The 6,074-nt window shown below is 42.0% G+C and overlaps 1 pseudogene; it reads left to right on the top strand.

The window, feature by feature from the left end:
• Positions 1–1,061: 1,061 nt before the first annotated feature.
• LOC102997737 (60S ribosomal protein L6-like) lies at positions 1,062–2,870 on the top strand (annotated as a pseudogene).
• Positions 2,871–6,074: the final 3,204 nt, after the last annotated feature.

The raw sequence follows: 6,074 nt of genomic DNA, 5'->3' as shown, positions 1-6,074 counted from the left end.
GGTGATAGTAAAAATGCACCTGATACAGTGAAAATATGATTAATAGTAATATAATAACTATTTTTTAGGTACATGCACTGTGTCAGATAGTTTTCTAGGTGCTTTACATATTTTAGCTCACTTTTCATTTCTTCATCTCTAAGATAGGTATAATTATTATTCCACACTTTTAGTTGAAGAAACCAAGGCAGAGAGACATAAGTGATTTGCCCAATGTCACAAAGCCAGTACGGGGTAGGGCTGGAATTGGAACAAGCTCTCTGGTTCTAGAGTCTCTAGGTTGAACCTCCAAGCCACAGCCTTCGATTGTTGTTTTCGTAATATGGTCATGATTTTAACCACAGAAAGAGGGTTGATCATTCATTCCTCTCAAGCTCACTCACCTACAATCTACGAGTTTCTCCATATGTCTATTCATTTCCATTCCTCCTACAAGCTAACCCAAGTTCTCTTTATTTCTTTTCTAGGAAGCACTCGCTGTCTGCCAAGCACTGTGCCAGACCTTATCTCATTTAAGCCTCAGATAAAATATTAATAATTTCTACATGAAGAAACTAAGGCACAGGAGGCTCATTACCTGCCCCCCGCCAAAGTCGTTCTGTAATATTAGTCCTGGGATTTGAACCCACAAAGGCTGATTCCAGAGCCCTTAGTCATATTTCCTGAGTGACCCAACCACATGGTTATCCTACAAGTTTCCTAACTCACCTCCCTTTGGCTGGTCTGTCCCTCAACCCAACTCCCACATCTCAAACCCTAAGGTCCCCTCTCCTGGCTCCTACTCTGTTGTTCAAGGAAGTGGAGGCTCAGGCTCCCACCTTCTTCTTGTTTCTCCAGGTATAAGTACCTACTGAATAGCTACTAACACATTTGACTACATTTTTAAAAAGAAGAAGAAATTAAACATTTCTCCAAGGCCACAAACAATTCAACAAACAAAGGGCAACTCAGTGGGGAGTGGGAAGGGGGGAGGGGCAAGAAAGAGGTAGGGGGTTAAGAGGAGGTACAACTACTATGTATAAAATAAATGAGCTACAAGGAGCTCTATCCCATCTTTCAAGATGGCGGGTGAAAAAGCTGAGAAGCCAGATACTAAGGAGAAAAAACCTGAAGCCAAGAAGGCTGATGCTGGTGGCAAGGTTAAAAAGGTGAAGAAGTTTAAGAAGGGGAAGCCCCGCTGAAGCCGAAACCCTGTCCCGGTCAGAGGAATTGGCAGACATTCCCGATCGGCTATGTATTCTAGAAAGGCCTTGTACAAGAGGAAGTATTCAGCAGCTAAAGCCAAGGTTGAAAAGAAAAAGAAAAAGAAGGTGGCAGTTCTTGCTACTGTCACAAAACCAGTTGGTGGTGTCAAGAATGGTGGTACCCGAGTGGTTAAATTTTGCAAAATGCCTAGGTATTATCCTACTGAAGACGTGCCCTCGAAAGCTGTTGAGTCGGCAAAAAACCCTTCAGTAAGCACGTGAGAAAACTGCGCTAGCATCACTCCTGGGACCATTCTCATCGTCCTCCCTGGGCGCCACAGAGGCAAGAGGGTCATTTGCCTGAAGCAGCTGAGCAGTGGCTTGCTACTTGTGACTGGGTCTCTGTCCCTCAATTGAGTTCCTCGGCGTAGAACACACCAGAAATTTGTCATTGCCACCTCCATCAAAATTGATATCAGTGGTATGAAAAACCCGGAACATCTCACTGATGCTTACTTCAAAAAGAAGCTGCGTAGCTCTATTTACAATAGCCAGGACGTGGAAGCCACCTAAGCGTCCATCGACAGATGAATGGATAAAGAAGATGTGGCACATATATACAATGGAATATTACTCAGCCATAAAAAGAAACGAAATTGAGTTATTTGTAGTGAGGTGGATGGACCTAGAGTCTGTCATACAGAGTGAAGTAAGTCAGAAAGAGAAAAACAAATACCGTATGCTAACACATACATATGGAATCTAAAAAAAAAAAAATGGTTCTGAAGAATCTAGAGGCAGGACAGGAATAAAGATGCAGATGTAGAGAATGGACTTGAGGACATGGGGAGGGGGAAGGGTAAGCTGGGACGAGGTGAGAGAGTGGCATGGACATATATACACTACCAAATGTAAAATAGGTAGCTAATGGGAAGCAGCCACATAGCACAGGGAGATCAGCTCGGTGCTTTGTGTCCACCTAGAGGGGTGGGATAGGGAGGGTGGGAGGGAGGGAGACGCAAGAGGGAGGGGATATGGGGATATATGTATATGTATAGCTGATTCACTTTTTGATACAGCAGAAACTAACACACCATTGTAAAGCAATTATACTCCAATAAAAATGTTTAAGGGCTTCCCTGGTGGCGCAGTGGTTGAGAATCCGCCTGCCAATGCAGGGGACACGGGTTCGAGCCCTGGTCTGGGAGGATCCCACATGCCACGGAGCAACTAGGCCCGTGAGCCACAATTACTGAGCCTGCGCATCTGGAGCCTGTGCTCCGCAACAAGAGAGGCCACGATAGTGAGAGGCCCGCGCACCGCGATGAAGAGTGGCCCCCGCTTGCCACAACTAGAGAAAGCCCTCGCACAGAAACGAAGACCCAACACAGCCATAAATAAATAAATAAATAAATAAATAAATAAATATTTTCAAAAAAAAAAAAAAAATGTTTAAAAAAAAAATTTTTTTTTAAAAAGAAGCTGCGTAAGCTCAGGCACCAGGAAGGTGAGATCTTCGACACAGAGAGAGAGAACCACGAGGTTACAGAGCAGAGCAAGGTGGATCAGGAAGCTGCGGACTCACAAATTCTGCGAAGAATCAAAGCTGTTCCTCAGCTCCAGGGCTACCTCCGCTCTGTATCTGCTCTCACAAATGGAATTTATCCTCACAAAGCAGTGTTCTAAACTTCTTACAAAGAACCTAATTAAATAACTGACCCATTTGAAAAAAAAAAAAAGCTGCAAAGATATATACAACACAGGAAATAGTACAACACAGGGAACATAGCCAATATCTTGTAACTATAAATGAAATATAACTTTTAAAAATTGTGAAACACTATGTTGTACACCTGATACTTGTATAGTATTGTACCCCAATTAAACTATACCTCAATCAAAGTGGGAGGGCAATTCAGGAAAATATTTATAGCATATGTAGCAAAGGGCTAATTTTCTTCATTTACAAAGAGCTCTTAGAGATATGTCTCCCCAAAAGGAAAAATTGACATGGGATATAAACAGGTTAAGTCCAATTTAAAAGATTTGCACTTAAGAGATGGGCCAAGATAGCGGAGTAGAAAGACCCTGAGCTCACCTCCTTTCATGGGCACACCAAAATTACAACTATTTACAGAACAACCATCAGTGAAAAAAACCAGAACCTACCAGGAAAGATCTTCCACAACTAAAGATAGAAAGAAGAAACCACAACCAGACACAAGAAAAACTTTCTGGCCTCCCCCTCTGTACCAGGAAGGGCAGATCGATTCTCAAATCATCGGAGACAGCACTAGATGCTTATCAGCCCAGAGATGGCGCCAGAGAAACCTGCAGAACAAACCTTGCTAAAAACAACACATTTTCCATTAGTTTCCTTTATATATTTACCTTTCCACAATTTGCCATCTCCTAGAAGCCCAACGTGCTTTTCCTTTGTTTTGTCACTACTCTAAAAGTTTATTGTTCTGTATTAAGATGCTATAAAAACCCAGCTGACACCTTGATCTTGGACTTCCCAGCTTCCAGGACTGTGAGAGATAAATGTTTGTTACTTCAGTCACCCAGTCTATGGATTTTATTATAGCAGCCCAAACGACCATAAAAGGCCCTTAGCTCTGGGGTTTTAAATTACATCTCCCTACTCCTTTTCCACTCCTCTTCCTCCTTCCCAGTCCAATGCACCATATGACCCAGCAAAACAATTTACTCACAGATTCTCACTTCTGTATGCTGGGAGATACTCCTCCATGGGTCTCTCGTGTTCCTACATGTCTTACTGAGTGTGCCAAGAATGCAAAGCCCTAACTGACCTTTACCAGGACCATTTCTCAGGATTATATAGAACCTTTGTAGATGAGGCAATGTCTTCCTCTGGGACAAAGAGCAGACTTGCTTACTGCTTGCTATAAAACAACAGGTTGCCAAGCTCAGTGTTTCTCTCTTGTAATACAACCCACTACATGTGCAAACATGCACCTGGACCCTCTGTGTCACTGTCATGGGGCTTAGGAAATAAGGGAACTGACACAAATAATGCTGATTGATTCTTACGCTATTAGCCAGGCTGTGAGTAATATTGTCCTTTGTATCTTACCCAGGAATCTTGTGTCTTCTACCAACACCCATGAAGCCATAATAGGACTTCTCTGGTGGCACAGTGGTTAAGATTCCGCCTGCCAATGCAGGGGACACAGGTTCGGGCCCTGGTCCGGGAAGATCCCACATGCCGTGGAGCAACTAAGCTCGCACGCCACAACTACTGAGCCTGTGCTCTAGAGCCCTCAAGCCACAACTACTGAGCCCACGTGCCACAACTACTGAAGCCCGCGCTCCTAGAGCCCATGCTCCACAACAAGAGAAGCCACCACAATGAGAAGCCTGCACACCACAACGAAAGAGTAGCCCCAGCTTGCCGCAACTAGATAAAGCCTGCTCACAGCAACAAAGACCCAACACAGCCAAAAATAAATAAATAAACAAATTTATTTTAAAAAACCATACTAGGCTAAGTTATTAGCATGTAAGTAGAGTAAAATCAAACTTACCTGACAGTGACGCCTCTTCTCCACTCCTATGCCATTGCTCACACATTCTCTTGAAACATTCTTTCCTCCTGCCTCTGCTTCTTTGTTTCTTCTTCTTTCTTCCTTTTTTTGGTTATTCCAGTTTTTAAATTCCTTTTTTCCTACTAATTTCAAAATTATACTTTATATTTTTATTCTTTTATTCTCCTTAGGTCATGCTCCTGTACCTCCAAAAAATGTTTAATCAGTATCTCCTTTCCTCTTCCAAACTCTACGAAGTTTCAGCATGCTTTAACACCTATTACACAACCTCTTTTTCTATGTTATGGTTGTCTTTTAACTTAATTTCACCTCATTTTAATTTTCCTCCCCTTTCATTCGTTTTATTTTGTCTGCTATAGGCAATTATTCAGGTTTACCACGTGCTTACCAATTGTTTTGCTCACCATTGCCTCTTGCATCCCAATCCTTCCTTTGAGGTTTCAATCTTTTCTTAGAGTGAAGTATGTCTTTCAGTAGTTCTTTCAGCAATGGTTTGTGAGAAGTAAATTCTTTCAGCCTCCTTATCTGAAATACCCTTATTTCATCCTCACTCTTCAGAGATTGCAAAAGCAAATGTTTTTCACATTAGTGTACATAAGAGTGATCTGGGGAAATTTGTCAAATGCAGATTCTTGGGTTCCTTAGAGATTCTAGTTTAGCAGTTTGGGAAGGGATGGGATAGGATTCAATCTTTTCAATTACCACTCAAAGTGATTCTGATGTGAATAGGCCAAGGCCACACTTTGGGAAGAAATAGGTCTATAGACAGAGGGATGCAGTGGAAAAGATTTTTAGTTTGTTTTTTACATTTTTTCCTTATAAAATTTATACATACACATTAAAGGGATTTTAGAAAAATGAGAAAGAAAAAGGCATTTAATTATATCTTATATCCAAATATAATTGCTGGTAATATTATTTACAGTTGATGTTCATTATTAGCAGATTCCAAATTTGCAAATGCACCTACTCCCTAAAATTTATTTGGAACTCCAAAATCAATACGTGTGGACATGCACACAGCGCTGAAAATTTTGAGTGGCCTATTGGACCTGCACTGGTTTCCAGATGAGGAAAGGCACACGCTCCCTTCTGGTTCAGCTCTCGTGCAGAAGTGGCCAGAAGATGGAGCCGGTAGGGGGCAGTGTGGTGTAGCGAAAGAAGCTCCGGCTCCAGGATCACCTGGACAGGACTTGAATCTCAACTCTGGTTCCTGTGACTGATGAGATGGTCTCAGGCAAGTCACTTAACAGCCCTGAACCTCATGGTTTTCTACCATGATGACTTCTTTTTAGTATTTAAGATTATGATCTATGTGAGA

The sequence above is a fragment of the Balaenoptera acutorostrata genome, chromosome 8, assembly GCF_949987535.1.
Source record: "Balaenoptera acutorostrata chromosome 8, mBalAcu1.1, whole genome shotgun sequence".
Lineage (NCBI taxonomy): Eukaryota > Metazoa > Chordata > Mammalia > Artiodactyla > Balaenopteridae > Balaenoptera > Balaenoptera acutorostrata.
The sequence above is the reverse complement of the archived record's forward strand: the minus strand, read 5'-3'. Positions and strand labels throughout refer to the sequence as shown.